The following is a 14,561-nucleotide window of genomic DNA, read 5'->3' as shown; positions in this document are numbered from 1 at the left end:
AAGGGGCTGCTAGTAGCTAGTGGCCCCCGCCACACCGGCTTTAGGGTCCTGTTTAAACTAGGCAGTGGGTAAAATGGTTTGGTTGGCGGGGGAGACCTTGTTCCCAGACTAGACAAGGGTCACGCTGGGTGGGGCAAGCTCAGCTCCCACTGAAGCCAACGGGCGCGGTGCCGTCGACCGAACAGGGCTGGAATGGCCCCAGTTTAGGGCAGGGTTTGACGCCTGGGTTTGCACCCCCTGAACTGTGCTAGTGGCTGATTGCGCCCAGAGCCATCTCGCTCAGTGAAGGGCCCCAGGGGCGGCCCCCTGTCTAGCTCCTGCCTGCCAAAGGCCCCGTCTGCGTGGCAGGTCTAGCCCCAGGAGGGAGCCTGGGTCTTTCTCGTTCTCCTTTCTTGTGTGCGCCGGATGAAACCTGAGCAGTGCCCCTTCCGCCTCCTCCATCTGCAGAGTGTGCCAGTTTGTTACAAGCCCCAGCCGCAGGGCCTGGCGCTTGAGCTCAAACCTAGAGACCCGTGCTCTGAGCTCCAGCCATCTCCGGGTCAATGAAGCTGCTCCCAGACCTCCATCGCTTCCTTCCTTCCCACGGCATAACATCCACCTGGACCCACAGCTCCTCCTGCCCGCCCCCACGGCAGCAAGAGAGCTCAACGCTGCTGCCGCTGCTGGCAACGCCAGGGACTGCCCTGGCTACAATGGCCAGGGGCCCCTGGGCTGTCGAGCTAACAGGCTGTGCAGAATGACGGGCATGGAGCAAGAGGAGGAGAATCAGGAGCAGACGTGCCGGAAAACCCATCAAAGGAGGAACTCAACTAGTTCGGTTTTCACTCAGCACCCCCATGTTTCGCAGGCCCCACTTCCCTCGGGCAGCGGATCCCACCGCTCACGAGCAGACAGACTGATCCACAGGTCAGCTTTGGAACATCCCGTCTCCGGCGTAAGAGAATGCCCAGAGACCTACGCGTGTGGCTGGGGAGGGGGAACCGCCTCTCAGCTCTCGGGAGCTGGCCCCGAGCCTGTTTTAGCGCATGCGTAGGAGGGGAGCCCCCTGGGCATTTGCCCACTGCAGCACCAAGGCGCAGGTGGATTCCCAAGTGGGTAGCTCAGTCCCTGGGCAGGGAGGGAGCGGGAGCACTGCAGATGCTCTGCATTCATCCCAGGCAGTGACCCAAAGGATGGGCCTGGGCGGGGACCGGAACAGCCTCTTCCCGGACAAGGCGCTGGAGTTGGGCTGCAGGCACTTGACGGTGGGTGGGGCCAGGGTGGCAGGGGCTGTTGTGGATCCGAATTGGGATGAATCAGCGCAGGGGGGCTGCCGTTCAGGGCCGAGGGGCCTCGGCAGAGCTGTGCAGGGCCCAGGCCGGGGATAGGGTCAGGAACCAAGCGTAGGAGCAGCGCTGAGTGGGGAGCCCAAGACCGGCCTAGCAGGGGGCGCAGCAGATGGCTGTGCATTAGCGGAGCGGTTGAGTGGCCGGAGAACCGCCTGGAATAGCAGGGGCTGCAGGTCAGGATCACAGCTGGAGCAGCAGGTTTGAGGGGCAGTGGCAGAGCTGGGCAGGAGATGCTTTGCACCCCTGCTCCCTTGTCAGAGTGCCCAATCCACCCGATTTTAAGCTAACCATTGACTGACCATGCCAGGGGTGGGTTACCCCGGCTCCTCACGTCAGTCACGCAGCACCGAGATGCAAGGAATAGCCCCCCACCCCGAATTCCCTCCCCAGGGTTTCAAGCTTGTTAGCGAAAAATCCGTTCTGCTTTTCCTTTCTTCCCCCCACTTCTCTTTCTTTGCTCCCTTCCTTTTCTTCCCTCTCTCCCCCACCGAGGAGCAGGAGAGGACCTGCAATTACCCGTAAAAATGAAGCCCCTCTCTGGGCCGCGGCTGCTGCATCTCGCGCTGAGATCAAAGGGACGCCTCGCGGATCAGCGAGCCGGGGCAGGAGAGATTCCCGTCACGCAAAAATCCCGGAGACAACTTCCTTATCTCGGCAGAGAGGGAGATGGCCCCAGTGCCCTCTTCGGCACCAGAGATGGGATGGGAGGCAGCCCCCCTGCTAGCAGAGCATACGCAAGGCCCTTCCCAGCCTGTCCCCTGCAGTGCCCCCTGCTGGCTAGGGCAGGAATTAGTCTATGCCTTGTATGACCCGCTGCCTTTCTGTGCTCCCTGGACTATCCTCCACCCCTGTTCCGTTCCCTGCAGTAACGACTTTTACTTTGCCCATGAATTATTAGGGTTATTTGTAGACTAGCAGCACCCAGAGACCTCAACCAGCACCAGGGCCCTATTGTGCAAGGTGCCGCACAGACGCAGTACACAGATCCCGAGCGCTTACAATCTAGTATTAAGAAGAACTATAGGGAGGGGAGAGGAGGAGCAAAGAGGAAGGAGCAAGCCTGCCGGTGCCTCCTCCCCCGCCAGCCCCGAGTCACCCCCCCCGAGGGCCTCCCCTGCCCCCTTGCCATCACTGGGCGCCCCGCTCCATTTGGGCACCTCTGGATTCTTGCAAAGGGAAACAATGGAAAAACCAAACCAGGTCAACTCCCCGTTCAGCCCGGGTGTCCCCCCCCCCCACAGGGGTTTGTTTGGGAAGCAGCCACCCCAGAGGCAAGGCCAAAAGCCAGCTTGGGGGGGGATGGGACTCTGTTTTGGGGGAGGGGAGCACAGTCTGAAGTCGGAGCAACAGACTGGACACCAAGGCTGCCAAATTCCATCCTGGACTCTCCCTCTAACTTGCCGCGTGACCTTGGGTAAGTCCCAGACTGGGTGTGAACAGCGCTCGGCCGCTGTGCGGGGGTGTGCGTGTGTGTCACCAAGTCGTGCTTGCAAAGCAGGTGCCAGGGGCCAGAGCAATACGCAGCAGTGTTGGGACCTGTCTGGATGAGTCACGGACAGGGGTTCGCCATCTTCTCTAGAGCCAATGCAGCGTGCATGCGCCGGCAGGAGGCGCAGCGCCGTCACTGGCACAGCGCCTCCTGCAGGTCAGGTCCCTCACTGGCAGCACCTTATGCTCCCGCCGCCCCAGGTGGAAATGGGAACCTGCCGGCGAGACGGGAGAAAGGCCAGGAACGTGCCTGGCTAAGGAGACAACCTAGAGGCCCAGGAAGCCACTGCCCAGCTTGATACCCCAACAGCACAAGCAGCAGCTCCTTCCACGTCAAAAACAGGGAGCGGGGAAGACAACATGCCCACAGCTCTCGGCTACAAGCCCACACAGAATGCCAGGAGTCGGGCTTCCCACTCCCTCTGCCCCAGGCTACTGCACTTGGCCTCGGGTTCGCTGGGCAAGTTTGTGCCCTGCTAATAAGATCAGCTGTTTCCCAGCATCCCTAGCACGGGCCCAGGAGCCATGTCATGTGGGCGCTGGGGTCAAGGAGATGCTGTGGCCTGGAATAGCTGGCGCTACCGAGGTGCCCGGTTCAGGGACTGCCAACCCGGGGCTTGCTTTCTCCATTAGCTGGCTGCGCTCTGGCAATAATGCACGAGCTGGTCCCTGGGACCCCCGTCCAGCCCTTCCACCTGGTTCATTACAGGGGCTCCACAGGGAAATAAGCAAAACACAAACCTTCCCAACTGCATAGATCCCACCCCCCACCACACGTCTGGGACATCCCAAGGAACCCAGTCCCGTGGAGACGTGCCCGGCACTCAGCCCCCTGGCAGAGGAGGGCCTGGATGAAGAGAGACGTTGCTCCCTTCCCCTCTAACTCCTTTGCCGGGCTTTGTTCCCATCTCCCCGCCATCAAAGGCGGAGGGCTCTCCAGTCCAGCTCCAAACTCCACTTCCAGATTTTCCCTGTGACCTTCAGCTACCTGGCTCCCGCATTGCGAGATGCCCCCTTCTGATCTCTTCTCCCCCCCCCACGCCCGCCCGAGGGAGCCAGAGTGAGCATCTGCAGAGCCAAGTACTAAATCCAAGGGGGAGAAGCCGGGGAGGGGGAGGGGGCAGCCTGCACCTGGCTGCATTAGCGGCTCCCAACCCCAGCAAAGGCTCGTTTTGTACAAAGCCTGTCCCAGGACATTAATCCGGGGCTGCCGAGAGTGGCGGAGCCAGGAGCCTGCAGGGTTCTCCACGCACAGCTGCTTGCGCTCAGCTCGCTGCATGCCCTGCAAACTCAGCACACCCACGGCTGCTGCAGATCTCTGCCCTTCGGGGCCTGTGGCGTCACCGCACTAACTTGTCTCCTTGCAACACAGGCCCTGACGGGAAGCAGGCTCCCAGTGCTATTGCTTTTAACCCTTATCCATCCCCTGTGGGGCAGGGACTAGCTTTGCTCTGTACAGCGCCTAGCACAAAGGGGCGCTGATCCGCCACCGGGGCCTGTAGGTGCTACCACAATACAGATAAGTAACAATCTGCCTCCCCGATCCCCCAGGCCTCCCAAATTGCATTGCAGATCTACAGAGCCGCGGAGGGAATACCGCAAACATGAACCATCCCCTTTAACCAGAAACACGGGTGCAGCCATAGCTCCTGCCCCACTACAGGACTAGGGCGGGAAGAGCCCGGACGGGAAGATCTAAGGGGGAGGGAGCCACATGGCAGGCACTGCAGAGGAGATGGCCCCTGGTGCGAAGGGGCAGACGGGAAGCAAATGGTGGATGAGCCAAGGGAGCAGATGAGGAAGCGGAGCGGAGGTCGACCGGACCAAGTCCAGCCAGTGTTTTGCAAACAAGCTGGGCACTTGAGGGGCTGATTTTTTTCAAAAACAAACATTGAAGCCAACAAGCTTTTCCCAAGCCACAGTCCCACCGGGGAAACACGCACCCGAGGCCCTGGTCTCAGCCACGTCCCAGGGTCAAGAAATCAGAGACATCTCCCACCATGCTCCATGCCAGGATGCAGCTGGGGAGAAAGGCATCCTATATGTATCAGAAGGGGAGGGGACAGGGTCGGACAGAAGGAAGCAAAAACCCAGCGTCTCTGCTGTAGATCGCGCTGGAAGAGCCGAAGGCAGCCTCCCAGCCCACGGCATGCCTTGAAAAAAAAAAAAAAAAAGCAAACCAACGGATGGAAAAAAAACCAAGAGCCAAGGTTCTTCGATCCAGTGTCCCCACCGCCCAGCCCTGCTCCGATCCAGCACCTTCCTCCCCGGCTCCCGCTCGCTCCCGACAACCCCGCCAGCCACCGGGGCGGCAGCAGCTTTGTGTCGTTGGCGGTGCTTTCATTAATGATTATTTAAAGTTCTCTCCTCTCCCCCCTTCGGCCGCCCTGTGCTCTCTCGCGCTCTCTCTCGCGCGCTCATTCTGGTATTTGGTGTGTTCTCCAGCTGCAGGAAATTCCTGATGATCTCCATCATGCAGGCTCTGCTCGCAATCCCTCGCCTTGCCAAGTCTCCCCTAAAGGACCGACATGTGTTGGGCATTGAGTACACACGACGTCATGGTTCTCTCCCCCCACCACCTTCCCGCTTCCTGACATGGATTTGGATTCTCTCTCTCTTTTTTTTTTTTTTTAAACTGAAGTTCCAAACCTAAGAGCCCTGTACCCAGCGAGAGAGGCGGCTGCATCCATGCGGCAGCGGCTGACGAAAGCCAGCCATGTACATTTCCCTGCCTGCCTTTCCCTCCGTCTCTCCCTGCAAGATCGCTCCTGATCTTATTTTAATTCGTCTCAGACGGTGTTGGAGTGTTATTTTAAGAGAGAGGATATGCACAGACATTGTGTTTTCTGCTTTTTTCCTGGCCCCAAGCCAGTCTCTCTGGGCTGTCAGCTACCCACTGTGTTGCAGTCACGTGTGGGAAGAGGCAGCCAGAGCCAGTTTCAGAACTCCTGGTAGCAGCATGAGAATCAAGTGTGCACTTTCTTCCCTCTGTATGTGTCTGTATTATTAATAGCGTCTCTCTCTCGGAGTTATCCATAATGGATCTTAATACCTGTCCGTCTGCAAATGATGTATACCGGTGTGGGCACACAATGCCGGTGTTAACCGGTCAGTTTGCACAGATCCCAGAACCTCAACACACAGCACGGGGAGAGAAATACCACTCGACACTTCGCGCCAAAGCTCTGCCCGGACAATCGCTCCCGAGCCCCGCTCGCAGCACACCCGCCTGGGAGGGCAGTAGCCCTGTGCCCATTGTATGGATGGGGAAGCAGAGGCTGGGAAAGGCTAATGGGCTGGTTTTCAGAGGTGCCAAGCACTCAGCAACTCCGCTCAACTTCAGCGGACATTCGGGTGCTCTGGAAAATTAGGTCATCAGCAGCTTGGCCAATATTACACAGGGCATCAGTGGTGGCACCGGCATTTGCCTTCAAGACACTCCTGGGTTCCTGGACTATTCTGCAGCAATGCCACCCTCTCAGAGCTGCTGGAAATCTTCACTAGCGCACCCTCGAGACGCTAGGGCATGTGTACATCACACGCCGTGTGTGTTACACCACAAGCGCTTTTGCTAGAGCAAGGCGGGGATTTGCACATGCACAGCCCGAGGAGCGCATTCAGCTCCAGCCTGCAGGCCCATGAACTTGGGAAAACACAGGCCTGTCTGTACACACGCAGCTTAGCCCAAAAGATGGGATGGCAGGTCCAAGCCCTTTGTGGTTTTGCAGAACAGGCAGTTGGCCCAGCAGGTTTTGCCGAACCAAATACACAACGGGCCCATCTCTGTTTAAGTATTTCTACAGCTCCCATTTCAGTCGCTTCTGGGCACGTCATAACACGCGCAAAACAGCAAGACACCCAGACCAATAATGCAACTTCGAATCTGACCAGCACCTGTCACCAGAGACCCTCAAAGCACTTCAGCACAGGAAGGCAAGTCTCCTTATTCCCATTTTGCAGATGGGAAAACCTGCATCCCAGAAGGGGCTGGGATCTGCCCAGGGTCACCCAGCCAGTAGGGGGAAGAGTCAAGACTTGAACCCAGGAGTCCTGACTCCCAGGTGCGCACGTAGCACATACAATAGACTTGATTAAAATCCTGCCCCTCCCTCAGCCTTCCCCTAACTGTGTGCCAGCCTAGGGTCTCTGCATATGTTTGTACGCCCTCCTAGGACAGCAGGACAGTAAGGACAGATGGATGCAGGCGCCACACAGCAGCCCAACCCCTCTCTGAATGGGAATGTTTTGCTCTTGCCTCCAGTCCAATGCTTCTGCTTCTCTTCCGTCAGGCTGCAAACACCCCTCCCCCAGCCAAGCCGGCAGACCGGGAAAGAGACCCTGAGGAATAGCCTGAAACCCTCGGCAAAGCATTCATCCGGCCATGAGAACGCGAGCAGGGAGCTCGGGGCCAGAGCGAGCACTGCTGAGACACAAAGCACCCTCACTGCACTGCACCGGACTCGGGCTAAAATACCTCCCCTATTCCCAGAGCCTCTACTCAGGCCGCTTAGCTCTAGCCCTCCCTGCATGGCTTCAGCCCCCCCTCACTCCAGCACCCCCGTGCCCCAAATCAAAACACTGGATCTGGATCCTCCTGGGGCTTGCGGAGTTGGGAACGGGAGCTAAACTTCTTGGCTGGCCAAACCCATGTTCCGGACACACCCGAACCTTGGAGAAGTTCTGATCCGTCTCCTGTTCTGAACAGGAACTCTGCAACACGGGCCTCGCTCCCCAGCCCCTCTGCCAAGACCAGCCAGGAGCAGCAATATACAGGTAGTGCACGGCATTCAGTGCCTACATGTGTCACACACACACACACACACACGCGCGCACGCACACACCCTTAGATTGTCACCTTTGGAGCAGGGACCATCTTTTTGGTCTGGGTTTGTACAGTGCCTGGCACAAGGGGGGCCTGGCCATGCCTGGGGGTCCTACGCACAATCAGAAAACAAATAATAAATATCTTCACTGCTTCTTATGTTGCTCACAGTTGTTCAACTTATTTGGTCTTTCTTTCCATTTGCGTTAACCACCTGTTGTGTCTGGTTATATGGCAAGTGGGAAGCAGGGACAGGTCTGTGCGATACCCAACACATCTGGGGCGTGAGTGCAGATTGAGACGTTGGGCACCACAATCCAGATACACAGAGCATACGCTCACCCACAGAGAGGTACACATTTGAAGCCATGCCCTTCCCCTCCTCGGCCAAGGTGCTCGGGGCCCCGTTCAGACAATTACAATAAAGAGGACGATTAAATCATCATAAGCCACATCAGAAAAAAGAGCCCAAAAGCCTAAAAAGCCAACCAAAGTGGCATCGTTTCTAAAACGAGGAAAGAACGGCTGCCGTGAAAGGAGGAGCCCAACTGGCTGACACAGATCCCGACTGCGGTGATCTCCAGCCGCCCCGTGGTATGTGTGCGAATGAAATTGCTAACAGTGCAGGCTGGAACGTGTTAGCTCATTAACCCTCAGCCCAGCCACTGCCTGTCCCAAGATGGGTCCAAATCCGTAGCTGGTTTTGGAACCTAACACTTGCATCCCCCAGCAGGAAGCCAGCAGCTGAAATCTCCCAAGGCGAGGCCTTGGCCCCAGCTGCCGGCTGCTTTTCTGACTGCGTTTCCAGAAACAGGGCTTGAAGCAACAAAAATGAGGCCCAGTTCTGGCCTGGAATGCAAGCTTCGGGCTCTGGCCGAGTCGGTGGGAGCAGCCATTGTGGTCCCACAGAGAAAGCCTTCCTATATTCTCCTCCATCTGAAGTCAGTTTCCTTGGGGAAACGGGAGCTGGAATCCAGCGAGTGAAATTAATAGGAGCTCTAGGCTTTGCATTTCTGGATTCTGGTTCCCGTTTCTGCTCCCGGCTGTTGTTTCCATGGAAACTGGCATTGGACCTGGGAAAATAAGGTTAGGGTTTTCAAAGGGAGGCTCTCTTCTAACTCCCTCTTTCCTGATTTCCAGCACTCCGAGCCCCCCTTTTCCACAGAGGGAGACAGTGGGGAAAATCCACCAGAGCAAGGACACGATCTCCCTTGTAGATTTCAGCTGCCTGCTGAGAGGTGGCAGAGACACTTCGGATACTAACTTCAGTGCTACAAATTGGGGGGAAAAGCACATTTTAAGTTACGATGATGCCTTTCACCTGGGGACTCCCCAGCCCTCTGCAGATGGTCATTCATCTGGAAATTTAACACTGGCAGCCAGAACCCCGCCAGTATCCTGGCGGGTTGGTTAGCACCCCCATTTTACAGATGGAGGCAGAGAGGGGGCAGTGACTGGGGCTACATAGCAAATCAATGACAGAGCTAGGAAGAGAACCCAGGAGTCCCAGTTCTCATTTCCCCTGCTCTAACTGCTATTCATACGCTCCTACAACTTTAAAACATGCGTGAGTGTGTGACATACATCTCAGATCCTAAAGCGACAACACAAGAAGTGAAAATACTATTTTGTAAGTTCCTAAAGGCAGTCACGATCAGGTCCCCATTGTGCCGAGTGCTCTTCAAACATATAATGAAAGACAGTCCCTGCCTCCATCAAACCAGGATACCCGACAGCTAGAGTGAAAGCCACTGGCATCTGGGAGTCAAGATTCCTTGGTTCTATTCCCATGTCTTCCACCAAGCCCCCCGTGTCATCGCAGAAAAATCCCCACCCTGCTCTCTGCCTCAGTTTCCCCATTTGTTAAGCAGGGGTCAGGCGGTTGCCTCAAGCTGTGATGATTAACAAAGGGACTTTTTTTAAAAGCACTTGGAGACCCTCGCAAGCAAAGTGCTCCAGACGTTCCAATTATTCTCACTGCGCACACACACAACCATGCAGGGTTGTCACCCGGAGACACACAGCTGCAAAACCCCACTCAGCACAATGGCAGCAGCAGATCCTCCAATCACAGGCATCCGACTGGGAAAATATTTTATTTTAGGTCTCCGGGGTCCTTTCTGGCCCATGTCCAGAGACAGCATTCTAAAATAAAACCCTCCGCCCAGAACCTTTTCATAAGCTCTGACACCCCCAGTCACTGTGCTCCTACAGTCCCACCAGCTGATCTGCCAGCACTAGTTGGCGGCGCTGAGCTGTGGATATACCATTTTCCCCACAATAACAACACCTGGCTCTCATACCGTGCTTTTCACCAGCGCTTTACAAAGGAGAATCAGTAGCATTACCCCCATTTTACAGATGGGGAAACTGAGGCACAGAGAGGGGACATGATTTGCTCACGGTCACCTAACAGGGCAGGGGTAAAGCTGGGAAGAACCCCCCGATCGCCTGAGTCCCAGCCCTCCAGTTTATTTAAAACTTGCAATAATAAAAAATCATCATCATCAAAACCTCTTTTACGGCAGCAAGATGATTTCAAAGGGCAGAGTTAGACCCAACTGCCCCATGGCTTAAGTGGTTACAGCCGCTCAACGTTTGGCTTCGTCTCCCACAACAGGTCCATATGTGCTGGCCTAACCACAAAGCCCACTTGGGTTCCTGCACAGGTAACCCACGCCGCTGGAGCATTCCAACCTAGAGAAGCCACCGGGCCAGAATCTCAGCTGGTGGAGATCACGACCGCCGCGGAGCAACAGCCATTTACAGCGGGTTGAATTTCACCTCCACTCTGGAGCGTGAGATCGTGTCTGAGCACGGCTGCGTCCTAGCACGGCAGGAGCCTGGGTTACGTTCACATGAAGTGCTGGCAAACTGGGTGATGAAACGATGCCATCAACACGAGGTGGGGGGACCAGGACCACAGAATGGACTGAGATAATTCACTAGGCTGCGTCTCTGCTAGTGCCTTTCGGGGTTCTCCACAGAGGCGGCGCCACCAGCGGCAGCAATGGGAGGAGAGCACTAGTGTAGACAGGGGTAGATCTGGGTTAAGTGAGAGTGGTTAAAAGTGCCTGTGCCCTGTCTACACTACTGCTACCACCCGTGTGCAATTACCCACCAGTTTCTCCTGGACGAGCAGCAATTGCTCTCTTCGGGGGTGGGGTCTATCTCCTCCGCCCAACTCGAGCTGGGGAAAAACATTCCCCAGCCAGACTCTGACTTCATTTTTGCTGCAGGAGCCCCTCCCGCCCAGTCCAAACCCAGCTCTGGGTGGGGATGCTGTAGCAAAACTCCCCTCCTTCCCAGAGGCCGGCCGGCAGCACGGACTTATCAAACGGCAGGGAGCCCATCCGTTGAACAGCTTTCCAGAAAGGCTGCAGGCTGCACCATTTTGCATTCCGGTGCAGACCGGGCTTAACTCCCCTCACAATCCCACCCCACCACAAGCCGCATTTCAGCCGTGCATGAAACCGATCCAGGCTAAGGGCCCTAAGGCAGGTGAAAATCAGTGCAAGGTGGGTGCCTAAATCCCTTAGGCTGCTTTGAAAAGCCCAGCTCTAGTTAGAAGACAAATCCTGATGCAACTTTCCTCCTGTGCGGGTCTCTCAGAACCTTACAGCCACCCTGCCGTAGGGCAAAGGGCACAGCATTCTGGGCTCTGATCAAAAGCATGATCTTCTTGTTACAAAATAAATTGCAATAGGAGCATAGGGCTCGCTAGACTGAATCAAACCCACGGTTCATCTAGCCCCGCGTCTCGGCTCTGACAGTGGTCAGTGCAAGCTGCTTCCCAGAGAAAGCCTTCTGACTCCACAGATCACAAGGCAGGAGACCCATGAATGAGTTTATACACATCTCTCCGTGCTCTGACAGGATCATCGAGCACTCCAACTTCCCTCTTGTGGTTACTCCAGTGAAAGAAGCAAACAGGAGGCTTGGGTGCATTAATAAAGAGACAGGAAATAATGCAAGACAGATTAGATTGGGCAGAAGGTCGGCTGTGGCAGCCTGATAGTCGGGAAACTTGTTTGGGGAGGGGAAAAGTGGGGAGGGACAGTAGCTTACAAGGGCTGTACAGCTGACAAGCTGTTTGTCTAGATCGGTTCATCTGGCCTGACTATTTATACTGTAGGTTTGGTGTGCCAGGGATGGTCTTTTCTATGTGTTTGTACAGCCCCTGGCATAATGGGGTCCTGCTCCCTGGTTCGGGTTCCTAGGTGCTGCCAGAAGACAACCGCTAAGATCAATCAGGGCTCGCTCATTTCCAGCAATGGGCGGAATTCCGGTCTCTAAAATCACACCTGCCATTACCCCGGTACAAACAGGAGCAGAACAGGGGGAGCTCCGACACCCAGGTTCAGCTGCCTCAACTTAAAGGGGGCAGGAGAGGCTGAAGAAAGGTCGGCAAATCAAGGATGGGAGAGGCCCAGGCCGAAGAGCTTCAGAAATTCGAGGGTTATTTACATTTTAGACCAGGAGGCTTAGTGCACGGATCTGCGATTGCGAGGGGCAGATCAGACGCTCCTTTGCTTTGCGGCGCCATCATTAGAGAATGAGGGGGTCACTGAAGATAGAGCCAGGTAAAGACATTGCTTCTTTAGGCACTGTTCCTCTGGGAACAGTGGAGGTTTCGGGGTCATGTGCCGTGGCTGGATTTGAAAAGGGCTGGATAATTTTTACCACCACTATCCGTTATATACAGGCTAAGGGTGAACCAGTTCCAGGCTTCAGGGTAGGAGCTGAGCACCTCAGGGATCAGGAAGAAGTTGCTCTTACTTCACCATCTACAGAGACGCACAACTGATCAGGTGCATTATGGGACGATGCTCGTAGGCCACTCTTAGATGCTAGCTTGGCCGCTGGCCTGGCAAACCCTAGTTTCCTATGGGATTAATTAGACAGACGTACGCACAAAATAGGAGTATTTCTAATTATTTGGATTGCAGTCATGTTGTTGAGGCTCCAGGCAAGATCAGGGCACCGCCGTGTGAGGTGCTGTTCAGATGGAGCAAGAGACACCCTCTGCCCCGAAAAGGTCACACTCTAAATAGCTCACCGGTGCCTGTGTACAAACCTACTCCGCTGCCGGCTAGGAATGAAGTCACATTTCACGGCCCTGATGTCAATACTACGAAATATCATTTTGTGGCTGACTGGAGAACCGGGAGGAAATTGCCAAAGGTGAATCGTATCCTGATGGACTGCGTTCCTGCTGCAAACCCCGCTAAGAGCCGCTCCTGCGCGGCCCTGAGCTCGGAGTGGCGCGAAGGGGTCTCGGAACATCTCCCACGTACCACAGCAGCCCTGCCCAGGGCCAAACGTCACGCTGAGGCCAGCCCCGTGTGGAGGAAGGGTGCATCCACCCGAACGGGTGACTGGTTAAGACTCCCGGGGATCCATTCACTGTATAAACAGGAAATGGGGCGTGATGCAGGAATCGCTGGGGGCACTGCTACAGTCTGTGCTCTGCAGGAGATCAGACCAGGGGATGGCAAGAGTCCCTCCTGCCCTCAATGGCTATGAAGGCTGCAGCATGTATACGCATCTATCAGCGCTCCTCTGACCATAATCCAAACCCTTTGAGCTTCGCTCTCACGGCCCCTGAGAGTCTGCCAGATTCCACAGGCTACCGCACGTACAGGCCCTGACCCCACAGCCCTTCCTCCTGGGAGTAGCCCCGTGGGACTCCAGGACCAGGACCCCAGTTTTTATATACCGGGATTGCCCTGCCCGCTGTCAGGGCTTAGCGCCTTTCTGTATCTCCAAGGATGGCTTCTGGAGAGCCCTATCCAGACACACTGGCCATTGCGTGGCTCCAACGTCCAACGGCGACACACTCAGATGTCTAGCGTTCTTGGCTGCTCTTTTCAAGAGCCCTTGAGACACCAGGGGCCTGGTTTTGGGAAGTGTGTAGAGCCGCTCAGGTCTGGCCCCTCTGAGAGCCAGGCTCAAGGTGTCTCAAGCTGAACTCGCAAAAACAGAGGCACCTTCTATCTCCATGGCCTGAGCTTGTCTCCCACAACTTCCTGCTCGGTGAAGGGGCACGTGATCTGCCCGGGAACGGACAGAGATAAGGCGAGGACAGAGAGCCGCTCTCCTGATTAATACCTTCTAATATCTGGGAGGCCTTTGGCAATGGAGCAAGAGACCCCTGGCTTTGCCTACAGCGAGGTCTAGGACCAGGGTCGCTGTTTCTTTGCCCACGGAGCTCCAGCGTCCCTGATGCTTTGGTCGTAGGATGTCGAGGACTCTCAGTCTGGAATTGGGTCAGCCCGGCTGTCCCAGCGGCGGGCCTCTTCCGAGCACAGGCGGCCCTCTCCCCTGATTATAACTGGAGGAGAGCCTCACAGAGCACTAGGTTTGAATCTTGACTCCAGCTGAATGATTACCCCTGTCTCCCCAGAGGTCATCCCCCACCTCCGTTCCTCCAGCCTTCCCAGCTCACTCTGAACAAAAGGAATTTGCATGAAAACAGGAGCTTTGGGCTTTTTAAGGTATCCTGCAAGCCTGCTGCTCGCTGCCCACCTGACACCCGAATCCTATTGGTGTGGAGGGGCCAGGTGCCCCTGAGCAGAGATAGGCCCTGTTTTGTGAATAACGCAATGCCCCTCCCTTCTAAGTGCTCTCCCGACCCCATGCCTTGCAATGGAGTTCAAGGCACAAGCCCTTTTGTTTGCAGAACAGGCCATCTCCACCACTGCCTGGAATGACCTCAGCTGGCAGTGCCATGCGCCCAGGCCCAGCCATCCAGGCCTTTCACAAGCATTGGCTGCCACGCCGGGGGACGAGCCCTTTATCTCGGCTCTGGCTGAGCGGATGCCTCGTATAATGGATTTCTCCCCGGTGTGGCTAGGGGGAAAAAACCACCCAAACAAAAACCCAGGCTCTCCGTTCAGCTGCTCCTCCTAACTCTGTCCCGC

At 56.1% G+C, this 14,561-nt stretch overlaps 1 protein-coding gene across 6 annotated transcripts in view; it reads right to left on the bottom strand.

Annotated features, from left to right (window-relative positions):
* The window catches only part of AHDC1 (AT-hook DNA binding motif containing 1), a 110,170-nt gene that overhangs the window by 53,071 nt on the left and 42,538 nt on the right, over positions 1-14,561 (bottom strand). The window lies entirely within an intron of this gene.

The sequence above is a fragment of the Chrysemys picta genome, chromosome 23, assembly GCF_011386835.1.
Source record: "Chrysemys picta bellii isolate R12L10 chromosome 23, ASM1138683v2, whole genome shotgun sequence".
NCBI lineage: Eukaryota > Metazoa > Chordata > Testudines > Emydidae > Chrysemys > Chrysemys picta.
Note: the sequence above shows the minus strand (reverse complement) of the source record. Positions and strands in the feature narration are given on the sequence as shown.